Source organism: Phyllostomus discolor, chromosome 2 (genome assembly GCF_004126475.2).
Source record: "Phyllostomus discolor isolate MPI-MPIP mPhyDis1 chromosome 2, mPhyDis1.pri.v3, whole genome shotgun sequence".
NCBI lineage: Eukaryota > Metazoa > Chordata > Mammalia > Chiroptera > Phyllostomidae > Phyllostomus > Phyllostomus discolor.
This window is the reverse complement of record NC_040904.2, coordinates 128911808-128933507: the sequence shown is the minus strand read 5'-3', so window position 1 is coordinate 128933507 and position 21700 is coordinate 128911808. Positions and strand designations below refer to the sequence as shown.

At 38.6% G+C, this 21700-nt stretch overlaps 1 pseudogene; it reads right to left on the bottom strand.

The window, feature by feature from the left end:
- Positions 1–1081: 1081 nt before the first annotated feature.
- Positions 1082–2786, bottom strand: LOC118498728 (annotated as a pseudogene).
- Between the last annotated feature and the right edge of the window lie 18914 nt (positions 2787–21700).

Below are 21700 nucleotides of genomic sequence, written 5' to 3'. Positions count from 1 at the left end.
CCTGGCCTCCAATCCCAGCTGTAGAGCTTTTGCCTGTGCGACCTTGACCCCCACTTTCCTCATCTGTAACTGCCAGGGTAGCAGGAACTGCCTCAGCTTTTTTTAATGATAAATTTATCTCATTATTTATTTAAGTGTTTAAGCTCTTGAAGTAGATTTTACCAGGTGGTGAATGACCACTGACAAATTATTTCTCCCACAGACCTGTAACCACGCATTCCCAGATGGTATAAATACATGGTTGAACTAACATTAATACATGTTACCATTTTATCAATTACAGCTAATAAAACAAATTATCAAGTTTCCAAATATTAAGTCACACAGCTCAAAAGGCATATAAGACATTAGATATCTGATCAATTCATTAGCAAAAATCAAAATTTTTTTGCAAGATAAGGTTAGGAAGGAAAAAATCATACTTCAAACAAAAATAAATTGGCAAACAACTTTAGACAGTATAAACATACAAAAATTTAAAAATGTTTATGATTAAGAATTATTTAAGCAACAATAATGAAGCATCTCTACCCTTCAAAAATATTACTATATTAAGAGCATATATTACATGTTCTGCACAAAACAAAGGCCACACTTTATTGAAAATACTTAACAGCCCCCCATTCTTTCCTCAGGGTCTCACTATAAGTTGCCCGCAGGTGCAAACATTAAAAATAACTGACAGGCTTTTTGTCTGTTAATGTAAGACAAGTGCTTCTATACAATGTAGATTTTCAAAATGGAGGCTGTCCATTAATTCAGCACAAAGTGAGATTTATAGGAAGACATTAAATAATCACTAGGACTCGGTATACAATTTTTTAAAAAGTTGAACAAACCTAACGTACACTTGAATGAATGTGGGAGATGTGAACATAAAGTGAGCAGACAGATAACCATATAGGCTCTACTTTCTACATTTGAAATGACTGAAGGGACAAACTGTGTTAGGTCCAGGTGGTTCAGAGTTCCTGTGATATTAGTTCTGGATGATACTAAAAATATACAAGAATTGTGATGGGTGTTTTGACACCTAATCTTTCCAAATTTTTTATATATTGATAAGGTTCTGGCATGGGAATAGATTTAAAGATATAACTCAAAATGCATGATTTCAGGGAAAGTCAATTGGTACAAATGATAAATGCTGAACAGTAAGCATCTTTTGCTGAGTGTCAAAATAAGTTGATTGTAACCCAAACATAGAGGTTGCAATTCTTTCAAGCCTGTGGCCTGGTAAAACTGCTTTTCCATACTCCAGTGGAAGCTTCATTAGACTTATTCACCATGCCAGCATGTTGGTAATGTGTGTGGCAAATTGGGTCCTGTCTCAAGTTCCACTTCCAAGGCCATGGCATCAGAAGCCAGTTTTATTGAATGCAACAGTTGCTTCTATGAACATCGGAGTCTTTGAAGTGCAGGCACATTTTAGGATTATACTTCTCCAAATACAAAAGTTGCTAACTGTTATAAGCTCCACTCTGCTTTTGTCTTATGAACTGTACCACATCTTCATATTTCATTCCACCTTCAATTAATGCTTGGGCAGCAAGCACCAGAGCTCTCCCAGAGCCTGCAACACAATGAACAGCAATACAACAACCAGATTGTTCACAAAACTTAATTTTTATATTAAGACTTTACCAATCATCAACCATCTATTTGGATGGTGGTGCACCATCATCAAAAGGCCAGTCAAGAACACAAACATTTTCTTTCTCCACAAGACTGGTATCATAAATTGCTTCATATACTCTTACTATTGTAGTAAATTTGTACTTCTTAAGTTCCTTTATACATATTCTTAGGGTCACATTGGTTGGATTTAATGAAACAATAGGAAATCTCATGTTCTTGTACCTGACTTCCACAGGAACAGAGCGGTTCATGCAAGCCATGGTAATTTAGTTAACAGACACTCAATAGAGTTATAAAAGAATTTAGCAATTGAATACAGAAATAATGCAAAGAAGCTGAATCTACTTCAATATACTCCACTTAGAATTCTCTGTACTTTGAATATGAAGACTGGAGTAATGGGAAATGAAATGAACCTCCTAAAAAAAGCAAGATTCTTCAATCCAGTAATATTCATGTCATACATAACAAGTAATATAACATAAATTCCAAGTAATACACTTGTTTCTGGAGCCACAAAAAAGCCAGACTTTCTACATTATGGACATAATGAATGAATATGCCTTGATACACCAGCCATGAAAGTAAGCACTGGCCTCACACATCTCCTAGGAATTCTAAAGAAATACAAGAAGTTCTGATACAACTAGACAGTAGAAAGAGTGAAAATTAAGCAATAGAGCTAATAAGAGAATGCAGTCTACTTTACAATTTTGTCAAATGTTTGTAGCTCTCATGTCATAAAATTCTAGAAAGAGAAGTTTTAAATAAAGTTAGCAGAAATGATACAGGGGAAAAGAAAGAAGCCAAGCACCATAAGACAGAAGTCCTTATATGCCACTTGTAGGCCATGTAACTTTGGACGTATCACTTGACCTCTAAAGATGTCAATTTCCTCCTTTTTAAAACAAGAGTTGGACCAGACTCTAACTCCACTATTGTCCCTCCCCTTGTTCTCTGGAAACATTGTAGCCACAATAATTACTGTTGCACCCAAGTAACATCACGAAGCAGAGCCTAGTCACGCACAGGAATTCCAGGCACTGTGACTATGAATTCTAATCCCTCTCTGGTCACACCACAGTTGAATGACCTTGGGCAGGGCACCTAACGTCAGCTAACTCTCTCAGATGCCTCACCAGACAAAAATCTCCAGGAATTTACAGGATAAATTTCCAACTCCTACATGCACAAGCTGCCCTCCAAATGCCCTTACAATGTTTACCTCGGGACCACCCATGACAAATCATGAAATTAGTCTCGTTCCCAGAATAATTCTCAGTTGTGATGTGTTCTGACCACCAACACGGAAGCCTATCTCTTTCTATTCAAACCATAACCATATTTTAAAGGAGGCCAAAATTTAAGTAAAAACTTAAAAGGCTGAAAAGTTTTTCAAATTTGTAAAAAACCTCAAGGCTAAGAAGATCTGATATACATTGAACCACCATGATTCTAATAATCCTAAATAAATAGTGGAAACCAAGGAAAGTCACTGCAAACTTTCAGAAATATTTTTGAGATGTGTCTTATAATAGGATTGACACTATGATCTCTGTCGTAAATTTAATAGACAAGAACTCCACTATTTCTGTTAATAATAATGATAAGAAAATGGCAGCTGTCATTTGTTATGCAAATATTATGTTTTAAGCATTGTGCTAAGAGCATTACATGCTAGGTCCACTAGAATGCTTTCAGTTGCATGTAAGAGTGCCTAACTAAAACAGGCTTACGTATCAGGGGTCTCCTATCTCACAACCGTTGGTGAGGAGTGGCTGGTCCCAGAGTTGGCTGACTGAGCAGCATGACAACACCATAGAGGACTCATCCTTCCCCTTCACCATTCTCAACATGTGGGCAGCGCCCCCCCCCCCCCCCCCCCGGTATTTACACAATGGCTGCAGTGATTCCAGGCACCACACAGAGATATCAACCTCTAGAAAAATACACTTCCTACACTCTTTCTATTGGTTAGGAAAGCCCTACCCAGAAGGTCCCTACAGATTTCCCTCACATTTCATTTCCAGGATCAAATCACTTACTCATACCTAAACCAATCAATGGCAGAAGGAATGAAACCACCAATATCCTTTTAGGCCAATAACAATTCCACAGTTGCACAGCTTAAAGTTGGGAAATCCTGTGTTCTTAATTGCCATATTGATGGTTCTGAAATATCAGTGTATGTAAGAAACATCAGGAGAGTTTAGTAAAAATGTAGATTCCCAGACTTCACACTCAGAGACTCTGACTCAACAGTATAAAGAGCCCTAATTCCTATTTTTACAAATAATCTCAGTTAATTTTGATGCAAGGGGTCTACAAACAGCATTTCACGAGAGAGCATGGGGTTAGCCATCATTTCGGCAGAAGTCTGATTTTAAAAAAGAACACCTGCTTTTCTGTAAGACCCAGACCCACCACCTCCAAAAGCCATCTATCTTTCTCACCCACAGTCACAGAAACACACATTGAATTCCCTGTAATCTACACATGTCAAGCCCCATGTAGTGTCCAGGTTTGGCTCCCTAATTTAAGGAGGTTACAGATAAAAGATTCAGATGAGGAGAACAAGTTTCAAGAGAAATATAAAGGAGAGGTCTTCTAAGTAACCATTGTATAATTTGGGAAGATTTAGGGTAGAAAATAGTCAACTCTCCGGGGAAGGAAAGGGAGGGGAAGCCATCATAAATTTTCAAATACTGGCTAGGCTGTCACATGTAATGGATGCTCAGGCATAGAATCAATGATCAGAAATCATGAGGAGCTTATTTTGTTTTCCTGCAAGGAAGAACAATCTAATAAGTAATGTTGAGTAACAATGAAAAGGGCCCTCTGCCTCACAAAGCATTCTGAACATACTCAAGCAGAGGCTAGTGGGCTGAGTGTCTGCCACCAATATAGTAAAAGGGATTCCTCAACTGAGAGGAAGTCTGCGTAAATGACTTGTAAGACATGCCATGATCCTCCAATCACATCCTCTGCAAGCTGACTTGTGCTATTTTTTACTACGGTCATTTCTGCTGAACACCTTGGAAGGCAATTTCATTTCTAACTTAATTTTTATTTTAATTTTATTAATTTTATTAATATAATCAATATATAATTATTTCATTAACACAATATACCAGTAGTAACACAATAATCTATATATATTAATGCAATACAAAGTTTATCCAGAAAAAGTCCAGCCATTGTTAATATAATGGGAATGGTTTGTGCAACATCACTGTAACCTGGCAGCAAGGAGAGTGGACTGCAATGCACATGTGTGAACAATGATGACCACTGTACTAGTCAGTGAGGGTCGTAGGTACCATTGAGTGAGCACGTGTACTGTGTAGCCATCACATTCAAAATGATTGAGCAAGTAGAGCAATGAATCTGCATCAAATTTTTGCGTTAAGCTTGAACATTCCTCCACAGAAACTATTTGGATGACTCAGAAGGCCATAGCTATTGGCAACTGGTGATTGGCAGCTTCATCATGACAACATGCCTGCTCATGCATCATGTCTCATACAGAGTTTTCTGGCAAAACATCAAATTATCCAGGTGACTCAGTTCCGCTGCAGCCCAGATTTGGTTCCTTGTGACTCCGGCTTTTCCCAAAACTAAAATCACCTTTGAAAGGGAAGAGATTTCAGACCATCAATGAGATTTAGGGAAATACAATAAGGCCACTGATGGTGATTGGGAGAACTGTGTGAGGTCCCAAGGTGCCTCCTTTGAAGGGGATTGAGGTGTCATTGTCCTATGTACAATGTTTCTTGTATCTTCTTCAATAAATGTCTATTTTTTCATATTGCATGGCTGGATACCTTCTGGACAAACCTCATATAATTTCTATTTTAATTGCCAAATGCCCTGTTTCCTCAAATTGATAGGATATATCTGACTCCTCTTTGTGTCTCTGTGGCAGCTAACTCATAACCATGCCCACCATAAGTACTTAGTACACAGCTGGCAAATGAAAAAGGATGGCCTAGAATGGGGGTAAACACATCCAGATAATAACACAGCACAAGATGAATAGAAGTACTTTTAGTACACACTTCTTCCCTGCTTATTACTATTCTTCCCTGTCTGGGAGCTACACAGGGTGGCTATATGTGTATGTACTCTCCTCTCTGACCATCAATGATTGGGCCAGAAGTTAACACATGATTCAAGCTGAGCCAATGAGATTGGCACTAAGATTTTAAGGCAGTCTCTAAGGGTGGCTGTACATGTAAATTCAGAAGCATGGTCCACTAAAAACCAGTGAAGCTGATGAAAGAAAAACAGTGAGTTCCCTGACTTTCCAACTCCTGGATCACAATTCCTTCCTGAAGCTCAGGTGCAAATGTGCCCTTGGTCTTTGTGAGAAACTCTTGTGTCCTTATAAAATGTCTTCCTCCCATCCTTCCCTTCTCCCTTCTTTTCCTCTTTGTTTCCTTTTTTAAATTTTATGAAAACTGCCTTTAACTGGTTTTAGTTCACTTCAACCAGAATCTTGAATCCAAGTAAATTTATCTCTGGGTTTGTTGTTGAGGTGACTAATGAAAATACTCTGACAACTCCAAGAAAGCCAGGTCTTTTAAGACCTTAGGTGAAGAGACAGGACCTACATCTCTGCATGGAGCCAGATATTTTAGAGGGTCTGAGATTGAAACTACTGCCAGCTGATTTCCTTAGCACTCCAGCCTCGTCTGCAGGGACATCAATGCTCCTATGAAGACTCCACTGCCAGATAACAGGTCTCCTTATAACAAAGATCCCCCCAGAAGAAACTAGGAGATAGAAACTAAACTAGAACACAAGGCAACACCAGCTCAAATAACAGGGGGAATATCAGGGGAATCTACAACCCCCTTTATGCCATGAAGAGATTCTCCCCACAACATTTTGGGTCCACAAACAAAAGGTACAAACTGCCTTTCAAAACACATTAATCAGTGAGTATTCATACAACCTTTGAACTTAAATTTTGTGATGAAACTATTTCCCAACATGCATGTTTTTTTCTCACTTGGTACCTTATGGCTGTTAAGCAGAGCATGTTGACTGGCACTTTGGCATACCTACTGGACAACAGTGCCTGAACAAATCCAAGTGACACTTTTCCAAAACTGCCAGTTTAACCTTAGATAAAAGGGCAGCCCTGGCAGGTGAGGGGCAAATAGAGATGGACAGTAGTGGAGCAGGCAGGAAAATTATTGAGAATTTTGTGTTTTTCTCTTTTGCAACTAAGATAACTTTTATGTTGGTCAAAGTTGGCAAATCATTAACACATGGTCATTAAGAAAGAACTGTTTTTCCCCCACTTCCCTATTCCTTAGAGTTCCCACTGTCATCCTTTGCCAGAGACACTATCCTCCTTACTGCTCTTGATCCTTTCATTTTCCCCCAGGCATAACTTCCACCCGTGTTGAGTCTTTACAGCTTCCTCAGGAAAGGAACCATGGTTCCATGACCTCAGACATTATAGACTATCCCTCTGATGTGTACAGTATAAGAAATAAAAGCCTTAATTCTCTGAACTAAAAAGGTAGAACAGTGGAAGCCCACTCAGCTTCTTAGTCCAAATCTAAACTGAAGTGTTATTTTGTGAGAGCACCTGCTCAGCCCTGTGACAAGCTCGGCGTCCACGAGGCAGTAATGAGGGAGAATTCCAAGAGAATAAGGACCGTCATCACAAGAGACATTGACAATTTTCCCTTGACTAGTAACAAAACAAACAAAAATTACTCCGTATGCTCATTAATGTTTGAGATTTCTTTGATAGGAATGAAATATTTCCGGGAAAACTACTATATAATTATAAAATTTTAATTAAAAACAGGGTTTTTTTTGCAATTAAGCAATAGATAGCAAAATTTCTCAGAACCTGTATGCTCTTTGACCTCACAATTCACCTTCCAGGAATTTATCTAATTAATAATCAGAAAGGTATACAAAAATACGTGTATTCCAAACTTAGTTATAGCTTTCAAATACCTTTAGAATGTAAATTTTCAAACATATATAAAAGAAAAGAGAATAATGTAATGATCCACCATGTATCCACCACCCAGCTTTATTGTTTATCAGTACTTTGCCAGCTGCTTGTTCATTAACCCCATTGTTGTTTTTGCTGAAATCTTGTAAAGCAAATACCAGCCATTTTGTCATTTGACTTAAATTCCTCAGTTTAAATCAACAAAGACGGGTTTTTAAAGTTAACATTACCATCATATCATTCTTTTAGTATCCAAGTTGTAAATAACTTCTTAATATCATCTGATACCCCTTTATGTGTAATGTCAAAATGTCAAAAATTACTTTTATGGTTTATTTACATCAGGATCCAAAAAGCTCTGTATGTTGGATTTAATTGTTATTTCTCTTAAGTTTCTGTAATCTGTAACAATTTCTTCATTATGCTATTTATTTGTTGAAAAAAGATCAGGTCATTTTGTCCTGTAGATTTTCTCATATTCTGGATTCTGCTGCTTGTTCTTTTCTTGTGTCATTATGTTCCTGGATCCTCTGTAAACTTGTAGAGCTACCGTCTTGATTCAGTCCAGGTTTTTGGGGGTGGGGCAAGGATGCTCTACAGGGGGGTCTGTGTGCTTCGTATTTGCTTCATATTTGAAGTAAATCACTTCAGATGTGCTCAAGGCCTGTTCACTTGAGTGATGTTTACATTGCTGAGTGGATTCGAGTGTTCTCAGTCTTATCCTTGGGTTTTACATGTTCTCATCAACTTTTTACCTGGTGTTTTTACCACTGATTTGACAATCATTGCCTAGATTTATTATGTGACTAGAGATTTAAAAATGGCAATGTTGTAATTTTATAATTTTATAATACCTAGCTGTCTTATTAGATCTGTTTCTTCTGTAATGAAGCAGCTTTTGCCCACCACACTGTTTTTTATTTTAAAAAATGTCAAAGTTACAATACAGAGTGGGGCAAATGTAGGTTTACAGTTGTGAGTACATGAAACACACAGCTGATTATTGTACTATTGCATTGTTTTCCATGTGAACAACTCTAAACTCTAGATTCACCAATTGCTAACATTTTGCAGCATTTACTTTATGACTCTCATTATATAGGCTTATTTTTGCTGTCCCATTCTAATTATGCTACAGTCATTATGATCTTTTAAATGCTTGAGACTCTGTGTCATAGTGACAAGAACTAGGACTCCTCATAGTCACAAACACTCCACTCAATACACTTAACATTGATTCAATGCTATCTAATACAGAATTCAATGAAAATGTTCCAAATTGGCCCCAGGATGGTCTCTATAATATATGTATTTTAAATCCAGGGCTCTATCAAGGTCTGTGCACTGTGGTGTTATCATGTCTGGTAATTTTCTATTTCTATCCTTATTTCCACATTTACTAGGTGGCATTTTAAAAAATTCTTCTTCCCCATTATTTTTTTATTCTTTTATATGCTTAAATAGACTCAAACTTGTCCAATGGGAGCCCTGTTAATCTTGTTTGTACATAATTTCAACATCATCCCATTGGTCTTCTGGCACAAGTGATTCTAGGCTCACCTTGTAGTTTTCCTGTCTCAGACCTAGAATCAGCTATTTCTCCAGGACCCTCGTTATTTTCAATGAAGATGATATCTAGAAACCAAGATCTGGCTCCTAGGTGTGCTCATTGCTGGCGGGATGTCACTATTTCTAGACCCTTTCAGTACACAGAGATAAAAAATTTTTTTTCAAAAAACCATAAGTTTATGCCTCAAATTCAAACCCAATACCATAGAAATCTTCTTCTCTTTCTTCCATTTAACATATTTTATTTTCTCCCTTTGTGAGAACCGTAGTCTCCCAAAAGTTTAAGGTATTTTCTCATTTTCCATATGCTTCAATATACTTCAGTCTGCATTTTCTGTATGCTTCAATACACAAAATAATCTCAGTATCACTTACCATCACAAATAAAACCTAAGTACAATGAAATATTTCTTTAAACTCCTTTGTATTTATCAAACATATTCTATGAATGTGTATTAAAAATGTACTTGAACTAATTCCATTTTCTATGTAGTTATACTTGATATACAATTTGATAGACAGGTATAAGTTTATCTGTTTCCATTTATAATCAGTTTTAGTGTTTGTCCTTTTTATTCTTTGGATTCCACTTTTTTTGACTATGTATAATTTTACATAGTTCAAAAGTCAAAACTGTATAAAAAAAGTAAACTCAGAGAAATATCTGTCCCATTTCTATCCTTTCTACCTTTATTACCTCCAGCCCTCTTAGGTGGCTATTTTTATGAGTTTGTAGATTATCCTTAATATGTTGATTTTTGAAATTATAAGAAAAAGTTTTTATTATGACTATATACTTTAATATTTAAGACAGTTTTAATTTGTACTATGCTGTTTACCTTCATAATAATGCTTTTTTTAGTGGTCACAATGCCCTCTTTCCCTTCCCCTTGATCTAGAATTTGAATGGTGCCTTTTGAATCCCGCTTGTTACTACGCACTGCCCACTTGCCAATTGATGCTGATTTTACTTCCTCTCTTCCTTTTCTCTTCTCCAATGTCCTCAGTTGTGTTATTCCTAATTTATCAGAATACTTAATATTTACCTGCTATCCTTCTACCTCTCTCCATCTTTAAGTCTTAGACCTAGGGTTATGTATAATCAGTGCTCGCCATCCGAGTTTTTGCTGCTGTTCCCGTCATCTCTGGTGGGATGCAGCCATCTCAGGATGGGACCGTGATGACATATGTTCTGACCTTTTGCATGTTTAAAACTGTTTGCCTATAACCTTAATATTTAAAGGACAGCTGGGGTAGATAACATAGCCTTGTTTTTATTCATTTTTCTTTTTCAATAACAGTTTACTTTTATTATTATTGTGTTTAGTTTCAGGTGTACAGCATAGCGGTGAGACAATCATCTACTTTACAAAGTGTTCTCCTTGCTATTTCCAGTACCCACCTGCACCACACACAGTTATTAGAATATTACTGACTATGTTCCCTATGCTGTACTTTACGCCCCCATGACAGTTTTGTAAGTGCCACTCTGCACTTCTTAATCCTTTTACCTCTTTCATCCAGTCCCCCAAACACCCTCCCCTCTGTCAGCTACTAATCTGCTCGTTAACACAGCCTTGTTTTCAAAAGTGGGAATAGAAACAGTCCAAGTAATCAATAATCAGGGAATGGTTAGATAAATAAATTATTGTCTGTTAAAAAAATGGAACCTTGGTCCAAACAGCCATTATACATGCTACAACCACTGTGAAAACATAGAAAATGACAAATACATTTGGAATGCTCAAATCTATGTTTTTAATGTGTAAGAATGCTGTAAGTATGTGTGTTTAGCTAAAAGCAAGTCATCAGAGATACATGAAACAGTTGAGAGTGATTTTCTCTGATTAACAAATCATTGATGATCTTTAGATTCTTCTTTGTGCTTTTTTCAGTTTGCAAGTTTTATGACTTGTGAGATTAAAGAGAATACAATATTTTTTAAAAGGCAAACAAAGATCGAAAGTTTTCAAGGTTTATTTTTAATGTATTAGTGTTAATCAATACAACCAGACACAATGTACCAAGGAAAGAGCACCGCGATCTAATTAGCAGGCTCAGGACTGCCTACACGAGGCTTGGTGCCCTGCCTGGGCCAGGCACTCAATCAGTGTTTGCTGGTGATGAAAATAACTAACATTAGTCAGTGTTGAGCAGATTCATTCTGGGCAATACAGTTAACTTTTCCAAGTCGAGCTCCAACCTTTCAGAGTTGATGAAATGAAGAAGAATATCTGTAAAACTGCTAGCCTTCTGTCTGGCATAAAGTAGATCTTTCTATCACTTTATCCAGGATGGGAAGAGAGATTATTGGCACCTTGTTCTTGATAAGTAATTGAGATATATTGAGTTTTACTTTTTAAAAAGGATATAAAAACAATATGGACAGATAGTAAAAAAAAAAAAGCTTGAGGCAGCCTATGAGAAATATGGAGAGGAAGAATAAAATGATCAGAAAGACAGATGTAGAGAGAAATTGTAAGACAAATTGTTTAAAAATCATTAGAACCTATAGTAGTTAGGGTTTCTACTTACTTTTTAAGAGTAGAGGAAATCTGTACCCCTAAATTGTAACTGTGTAATAATAAAAAGCCATAAATAAATATACACCTACTGCCACAGAACAGAGGGGGGAGGTGAATGACATACTATTGCCAAAAGGACCCCCCCTTTTTCTCTGGGGGTTCCTCCCCCGTACTAGGTTCACTTTGTCGGCCGCCAGAGGAAAGATGTCTTTCAATGCCAGAGACTGGTGAAAAGGAAAGGAATTATTTATTTAAAAGTTATGCAGACTAAAGTTCTTTAGAATACCCACAAATGCACACAGTCCTTCCTTCTTTCTCTGCCCATTGTAGGGTACTGTATCTCAGGAAAGGAGTAGAAGTCTGTGATTCAGGCTCCTGGCACCACCCACATGGCAAAAAGGGAGCACTTCCAAAGTCACATGGTCCTGACTCTTGCCCAAGCTGGGTGGTCCCCATTCCGCCAAAGCCAAAGATGCATGGCCCCAACAAGATGCCCAAGCTGCCTGGTCCCTGAAAAGACGCCGAATGGCTACAGTGCCTGGGTTTACATCCCAGCACCAATCTTCCTCTGCAGCCTCAGTTCCGGCTCCCCCCACAATTGGCGACAGCTGCCAGCGTTCTGGGCAGATGTGGCCCTTTGGTTTGGAGCCAATCAGCTCCAAGCTCTTCTGGACCCCATTACAAATCCCTCCTTGGGAACTCCTCTTGGCTGCACCCTGTGACACTACTTCTTTACTATCCTGATTAGTACAGATCTGTAAACTCATTGCTGGTCTTAACAGCGTCCCCCAGTGGGGCTGACCATGAACGGCACCCCACAGCAACTGAATCAGAATTTAGATGTGGATTGTCAGGCCTAGAATGTTTTAAAAACATCTTTTCAGGTAATTGTAATGGCCAGTCAAGTTTAGAAATTACTAGTCTATACATAGGACCACCATCTATCCCATCCACCATGACAGTCCCAGACTAATCATGAGAACCACCACTCATACACAAATCTCTCAGCAGAGATGGCCAACACGTGCTCCCCAACCTCTACCTCACCCTCCTGAAGAGTCTCAGTAAAAGTGATGGCCACTTAATTCACCCGAAGAAGAACAGCCTTGTATCTTACTTCCATTGTATGAAGGAAGACAAGACTTAGGGAAAAACTACCCCTTAAACTTAAATTCACATTAAAATGCCAACCAATAGTCAGATTCTCCCTGAAAGTGCAATCTGATGACTGGAAAAAACTAAGGCATACCTGTAAGTGGGGAGAGAGAATGGGAAACCTGGGGCATCTCAAAGACAGTCGCTTCTGCTCCTTCACTGCTTTGTCCAAGTTGATTGAGAGAGCCAGAAATAAATGTGGATTTGACTTTCCAAATTATTTAAGAACTTTGTTCATTTCTTCTTTAACTCGAGTTGGTCGTCAGTTCCTAGAAGAGTCCAAAAAAGAAACTCATTTGGCGGAGAGATAACATTGCACATCGACTGCTGAGAAACCAATCAATACTCCCCATCCAGTTAATGTGTCATCCAATTCTGGATGTTACCTTGTCCTGCTTTAACCCTGATCTGTTTCTTGTAAAATCAGGCCATGCAAAGATAAAGATAAAGACTTGTGCATTTTCAAAAGTATTCACATTATTAAAATGTAGGAGAAAATATTTCGAGTGCGCTTCAGTGTCCCGGTGTATCTGCTGTCGCATCCCGGGCACTGCGGCTGCGCAGCACCAGGTACAGCTCCGTGTTCCCGACACCCAGGCCTCTCCATCCCCAGTCTCGGTTTCTCCTGCTCCTGATGGCGGCCTTGTCAACAGAAAGGATTTTTAGTTATTTGGCTCTTAAATGAATATTCAAACTAGCAAAGTTACAAATTTTAAAACTTGGTTTTCTTTACTTTCAGTCCAAATTATGACAGTATTTACAAAACTAGTAAAATCAGAATATCACTTTCAAATTTTCTCTGACAACTTTTTGGAAATTCTAGTGACAAACTAAATTGCTTAGCCCCATATACAAATTTAGTTGATTGAATAGTCTTAATTTTATGTTATTTTTTAAAAGATTTTACTTATTTATTTTTAGAGAATGGAAGGGAAGAAGAAAGAGATGGAGAGAAACATCAACGTGTGGTTGCTTCTCACATGCCCCCCAATGGGGGACCTGGCCTGCAACCCAGGCATGTGCTCTGACTGGGAATGGAACCAGTGACCTTTTGGTTCACAGGCTGGCACTCAATCCAAATAGTCTTTATTTTAAATTTCACTCACAAATGTAATATATTTGAATTTATTTTATGTGCCTCCAGTGTTTTATAGGACAAATTTATTACTATAACAAGCAAAAACTTTCCTAACATTTCAAGCTCTTCTGTTGCAATTCTAATCAAATAAACTTAAAACTATTGAAAAAATAAGTATTCTATTAAATATTTCCATTCTTTACAAACTTAATCAAGATCTCTTATATTTTTCAACTAAAATCTCAAGATTAAAATGTTACCCATTTTATATTGAAATCACAAGAAAATCTTTTAAGGTCAGAATTATGATACAGTCTCTGAAATAGCAAACACACTGGCCTTTTTTAGAGAAGCTTAATTGGGGTAGATGGAGTTCAGCAACCCCTAGCCTAGGCTGCATTCAACTGATCTCTTTACTGCCTGATTGAATTCTGCATTCTTTTCATATTCTTTTTGTCCAGTTCTGTCCACAAAAGCCCTCCATCTGTCTAAAAACCATCAGCTTTTTGTAATTTAGTCCAAAATTTGGCTAAATCGTAGCTACTCCTTAAGGTTGATGTATTAAATCCTAAAAATCCCTTTGAAACACACACATACTAACTTGGATGGAAATCACATCACTGCTTTAATCCTCATAATACCACCATCGCCACACACACATTGGTTTAGACAACACAAGAAAAGGTAACAAGCTATTATGCAATGAAGTAACAGGCTATTACGTAATGAGTTTCAATGTCTCTTAAAAACTTTTCTGTTGTTGTTGATATTTGTTAAGAATGTTTTGTGGAAAGAACACAAGACTTTTTGTAGGTAGTTTTTGAAAAGCTTGTCTCCAAGGCAGTTGTAAACTCAAGATATTGCTAGGGGAAACTCTGTTGTAGGAAGACAGAGCTGGCAGGAATTTGATGATCATTTGCTCCAACCCTGAGCTGTACGAAGAGAAAAACTGAGCTCCAAAGAGAGGGAATAAGGGAGGAGAAACTCCTTTGCTGAATATCTTCTATGTTCCTGGCACTGTGCAAGTTAACCTTCAATTAGGGTGCAGAGAGTGGTGCTTGATAATCCTTTTCTACTCTCTTTCCCCTCAGAACATTGCAAATGTTACCATGCAATGGGTGGACTTCCTCTAGTTCACCTAGCTCCTTCCCCTGTGTTCACAGTAGACAACCAGGCCTTTGCCTCCACTGAGTCAGTACAAGTAACCAGCCACTCACTACTCAAGTTTCTAAATCAGCCTCACATGTACCTAAATTCCTTGTGAAGAGAAGCCAAATTTCAGTGGACTGAGAAATTTTAAAAATATAAGTAAACAGAGCCTCTCTTTCTAGAAGTTTAGAGAAGGGGAAGGAGCAAGGTTGGACAGAGATAAGGGGGCAGTGTCAAGGGGTAGATGGACAGTGCAGAGTTGAGCATGTTCATAGGCAACTAGGAAGAGGGAGCGGATACACAGCAGAGAGGGAAGGATTAACAAAGCAAGACCCCAGAGAAAGGGGGATGAGGGCACAAATTGCATTTGAAGGAAAGAGATACAGTTCATTCTACAAAACATGAGGAAACAAGGTGGAGAGGTATATTATTTTTTTTATTTTATTTTAATCATTATTCAAGTACAGTTTTCTGCCCTCCACTCCCATTCCAGCCTGCCCACCCATCCCTCCCTACTTCCCTCCCATTACCACCACCCCCCTAGTTTTTGTCCATGTGTCCTTTAAATTTTTCCTGTAAACCCTTCCCATTCTCCCCTGAAATTCCCTCTTCTCTCCTCTCTGGTCTCTGTCAGCCTGTCCTCTATGTCAGTGTCTTTGACTATATTTTGCTTGTTTCTTTGTTTTGTTGTTTAGGTTCCTGTTAAAGGTGAGATCATATGGTATTTGTCTTTCACTGCCTGGCTTATTTAGCTTAGCATAATGCTTTCCAGCTCCATCCACGCTGTTGCAAAGGGTAGGAGCTCCTTCTTTCTTTCTGCTCCATAGAATTCCATTGTGTAAATGTACCATAGTTTTTTGATCCATTCATTTACTGATGGGCATCTAGGTTGCTTCTAGCACCTAGCTATTGTAAATTGTGCTGCTATGAACATCGGGGTGCAAAGGTTCTTTTGTATTGGTGTTTTAGTATTCTTAGGATATAGTCCCAGCAGTGGAGTTGCTGGGTCAAAAGGCAGGTCCATTTTTAGTTTTCTGAGGAAGTTCCATACTGTTTTCCATAGTGGTTGTATCAGTCTGCAGTCCCTCCAGCAGTGCACTAGGGTCCCCTTTTCTCCACAGCCTCTCCAACACTTGTTGTTTGTTGCTTTGTTTATGATGGTCATTCTCACTGGTGTGAAGTGGTATCTCACTGTGGTTTTAATCTGCATCTCTCTGATAGCTAGTGATATTGAACATTGCTTCATGTGTCTTTGGATCCTCTGTATGTCCTCCTTGGAGAAGTGTCTGTTCAAGTCCTTGGCCCATTTTTTAATTGGGTTACTTGTCTTCTTAGAGCAGAGTCCTGTAAGTTCTGTATATATTTTGGAGATTAAACCCTTGTCTGAGGTGTCATTGGCAAATATTTTTTCCCATACAGTTGGTTCTCTTTTTATTTTGATACTTTTTTTTTAGCTGTGCAGAAGCTTTTTATTTTGATGAGGTCTCGTTTGTTTATTCTTTCCTTTATGTCCCTTGCTCTAGAGGACATGTCAGTAAAAGAGTTTCTGCGTGAAATATCTGAGATTTTCCTACCTATGTTCTCCTCTAGGACTTTAATGGTGTCACGCTTTATATTTAAGTCTTTTATCCACCTTGAATTTATTTTTGTGTAAGGTGTAAGTTGGTGCTTCAGTTTCATTTTTTTGCATGTAGCTGTCCAGTTCTCCCAACACCATTTTTTGAAGAGGCTATTGTTACCCCATTTTATGTTGCTGCCCCCTTTGTCAAATATTAATTGACTGTAGAGACTTGGGTTTATTTCTGGGCTCTCTGTTCTGTTCCATTGGTCCATGTGCTGGTTTTTATGCCAGTACCAGGCTGTTTTGATTACAATGGCTTTGTAATAGTTTTGTGTCAGTGATCCATCCTACTTTGCTTTTCTTTCTCAAAATTGCAGCAGCTATTCAGGGTTGTTTATGGTTCCATATAAATTTTTGAAGTGTTTGTTCTATGTCTGTGAAATAAGCCATTGGTACTTTAATAGGTATTGCATTGAATGTGTAAATTACTTTGGGTAGTATGGACATTTTGATGATATTAATTCTCCCAATCCATGAACACGGTATAGGTTTCCATTTGTTTGTGTCTTCCTTGATTTCTTTCCTCAGTGTAATGTAGTTTTCTGAATACAGGTCTTTTACCTCTTTGGTTAGGTTTATTCCTAGGTATTTTATTTTTCTTTTTGCTATTTCAAATGGGATTTTTTCTTGATTTCTGCTTCTGCTGTTTCATTAGTGGTATACAGACATGTCTTTGATTTCTGGATATTGACTTTGTATCCCACTGTTTTGCCAAATTCCTTTATTAAGTCAATCAGCTTTTTGCCCGAGTCTATAGGATTTTCTACGTAAATTATCATGTTATCTGCAAACAGTGACAGTTTTGTTTCCTCCTTTCCAATTTGGATGCCTTTTATTTCTTTTTCTTGTCTGATCGCTGTGGCTAAAACTTCCAGTACTATATTGAATAGAAGTGGTGAAAGTGGACATCCTTCTCTTGTTCCTGATCTTAGTGGAAAAGATTTTAATTTTTGCCCATTGAGTATGATGTTGGCTGTAGGTCTCTCATATATGGCCTTTATTATGTTGAGGAATGCTCCCTCTATTCCCACTTTGCTGAGTGTTTTTATCATAAGTGGGCGTTGTACCTTATTGAATGCTTTTTCTGCATCAATTGATATGATCATGTTTTTTGTCTTTGCTTTTGTTTATGTGATGTATTAAATTTACTGGTTTGTGAATATTGTACCATCCTTGCATCCCTGGAATGAATCCCACTTGGCCATGGTGTATGATTTTTTTAATGTATTGTTGGATGCGATTGCCAGTATTTTGTTGAGGATTTTAGCGTCAATGTTCATCAGCGATATTGGCCTGAAGTTTTCTTTCTTTGTTGTGTCTTTATCTGGTTTTGGAATTAGGATGGTGTTGGCCTCATAAAAAGAGTTTGGGAGTCTTCCATCTTTTTGCATTTTTTGGAATAGTCTGTGAAGAATAGGTGTTAGCTTTTCCTTAAATGCTTTGTAGAATTCTCCTGTGAAACTATCTGGTCCAGGGCTTTTGTGTGTTGGGAGTTTTTTGATTACTGCTTCAATTTCTTTTGCTGTTATTGGTTTGTTCAGGCTTTCTGCTTCTTTTTCATTGAGTTTTGGAAGATTATATTTTTCTAGAAATTTGTCCATTTCATCTAGGTTTTCAAATTTCTTGGCATACAGCTCTTTGTAGTAATTTGTTACAATCCTTTGTATTTCTGTGGTATCTGTTGTAATCTCTCCTCTTTCATTTCTGATTGTGTTTATTTGGTCTTCTCTCTTTTTTTCTTGATGAGTCTGCCTAAAGGCTTGTCGATTTTGTTTATCTTTTCAAAGAACCAGCTTCTGGATTCATTGATCCTTAGAACTGTGCTTTTAGTCTCTATGTTGTTTAATTCTGCTTTGATATTAGTTATTACCTTCCTTCTGCTTACTCTGGGCTGTCTTTGTTGTTGTTCCTCGAGTTCTTGTAGACAAGGGTTAGGTTGTTTGTTTGAAATATTTCTATCTTTTTTAGGTGGGCCTGTATCACTATGAACTTCCCTCTCAGGAATGCCTTCACTATGTCCCATAAGTTTCAGGTTGTTGTGAGTTCATTTTCATTTGTTTCCAGAAACTTTTGACTTCTTCCCTAATTTCATTCTTGACCCATTCATTGTTTAATAGCATGCTATTTAATCTCCATGATTTTGAGTGTTTTGGGTTTTTTGTCTTGGGATTGGTTTCTAGTTTTAGTCCCTTGTGATCCAAGAAAATGCTTGGTATGATTTCAATTTTCTTGAAATTCTTGAGGCTTGTTTTGTGTCCTATCATGTGGTCTATCTTTGAGAATGTTCCGTGTACATTTGAAAAGAATGTGTATTTAGCTTCTTTGGGATGGAGGGCTCTGTATATATCAGTTAAGTCCATTTCATCTAGGGTATTGTTCAATGCCATGATATCTTTGTTGATATTTTGTTTCGAAGATCTGTCCATTTTTGACAGTGGGGTGTTAAAATCCCCCACTATAATTGTGTTGCTGTCAAAATCTTTCTTGAAGTTCTCTAAGATTTTCTTTATGTATTTGGGTGCTCCTATGTTGGATGCATATATATTTACAATATTTATGTATTCTTGGTGGATTCTTCCCTTGAGTATTATGAAGTGACCTTCTGGGTCTCTCTTTACGGCCCTTTTTTGGAAGTCTATTTTGTCTGATATGAGCATTGCTAACCCAGCTTTTTTTTTCCTGTCCATTTGCTTGGACAATTTGTTTCTAGCCCTTCACTTTCAGCCTGTGCAGGTCTTTTATCCTGAGGTGGGTCTCTTGTAGGCAGCATATGTGTGGATCATGTTTTCTTATCCATTCAGCTATTCTATGTCTTTTGATTGGAGCATTTAATCCATTTACGTTTAAGGTTATTATTGATAGATACTTATTCATTGCCATTTGTGTACATGTGTTCCTCACTCTCTCTCTTTTCCTTCCTTTCCTTAAAGCAGTTCCTTTAGCATCTCTTGCAGAGCTGGAGGTGTATTCTTTTAGACTTCTTTTGTCTGGGAAGCTTCTAATTTGGCCTTCTATCTTGATTGAGAGCCTTGCTGGGTAAAGTAGTCGTGGTTGCAGGCCTCTGGTTCTCATTACTTGGATTATTTCTTGCCATTCTCTTCTGGCTTGGAGTGTTTCCATTGAGAAGTCAGCTGTTAGCCTTATTGGGGCTCCCTTGTATGTTACTTCCTGTTTCTCCCTCGCTGCCTTTAAGATTCTCTCTTTGTCTTGAAATTTTGCCATTTTAATTATGATGTGTCTTGAGGTGAGTCTCTTTGGGTTCCTCTTGATTGGGACTCTCTGTGTTTCCTTGATTTGTGTGCCTTTTTCTCTCATCAAATTAGGGAAGTTTTCCATCATTACTTTTTCAAATAGAAAACTAAAAATGGACCTGCCTTTTGACCCTGCAATTCCACTGCTGGGACTCTATCCTAAGAATACTAAAACACCAATTCAAAAGAACCTATGCATCCCAATGTTCATAGCAGCACAATTTACAATAGCTAGATGCTGGAAGCAACCAAGATGCCCATCAGTAAATGAATGGATTAAAAAACTATGGTACATTTACACAATGGAATTCTATGGAGCAGAAAGAAAGAAGGAGCTCCTACCCTTTGCAACAGCGTGGATGGAGCTGGAAAGCATTATGCTAAGCGAAACAAGCCAGGCAGTGAAAGACAAGTACCATATGATCTCACCTTTAACAGGATCCTAAATAACAAAACAAAGAAACAAGCAAAATATAGTCAAAGATACTGAAATAGAGGCCAGGCTGACAGTGCCCACAGAAGAGAGTAGAGGGAATTTAAGGGGACAGTGGGAAGGGCTCACGGGAACAAACTTAAAGGACACATGGATGAAAACTAAGGGGAGGGTGGTAATGGGAGGGAAGTAGGAGGGGTGGGAGGGGGGACTGGACTGGGAGTAAAAAGGAGAAAACTGTATTTGAACAATGATTAAAATTTTAAAAAATAAAGAAAAGAAAAAATAAAAAAATAAAAAGTTACTTAAAAAACAAGATAAAATCAAACAATCAAACAACAACAGCCAAAAAAAAAAAAAAAACCTTCTTGTTGGTTTCTAACTGGCCAGACCAGTTTTTCTGGTCTGCTGTCTCCAGCAGGCTAAGGGGCGATTGGAATGCTTTTCACTCTTCCCAGTCAGAACTCAGTCAGTCTCTGGAGTACTGTCCCCAGGCTAGCTGCGAGCTTTCCCCAGAGCCATCTGATGCCTCTCCGAAGGACCCTGGGTGTGGGTATGGGCGCTCCCAGGCACCCTCTCCGGAGTTCACTGCCTCAGCCTCCCCGGCTCTGGGGCCCGCAGAGCGCCCGTATCTTTTCCAGGTTCACGGTGCAAGAGGGGTGGAGAGGGGTTGCTCCCTTCCCCCAATTTCCCCACTGCATGCTCCAGGAACCTGCGAAGCACCCACATCTTTTCTGGGTTCACAGTGTGAGAGTCTGGAATCCTGAAGGGGTGCTTACTTCCCTGAGTTCACCACCGCAGGCTCCAGAAACCTGCAAACACCCATGCCCTTTTCTTGTTCAGGGCTGTGGGGTCTGCGTCTTCCACAGAACCACACTCTCACTGGGCTGGGGGTGAGGGTGCACATCCAGGCCACCCTTGGTCAAGCAGGCTGGGGCGCTCACTCTTCCCAGGGTTACGCATGGGTACTCACAGCCCCTGTGTGATTGTCTCTCAGTCTCACTCCCCTCTCTGTGCCTTCAAGCAACAAGGCCTCCCCTGGTGCTGTTCAACCCTTGTTGTCCGGGTATGGAGCGGTGACTCTGCTCTCCTGGGTGCCCTGAGGCAGACCCAAAAGCACCCGGCCTGGGGGCTGCAACCTCCCTGGTCCCGGCGCTGATCCCTGGGTCCCTATTATCCTGAAGCAATCTCCTTACTGTCTGGTTTTTCAATGTCTGCTATAAATTTTAATGTCCTGTTTTCATAAATGTTGAGATATTGTTGGCCCCTTGCTCTGTTCCTCCACAGATCGGCCAGTT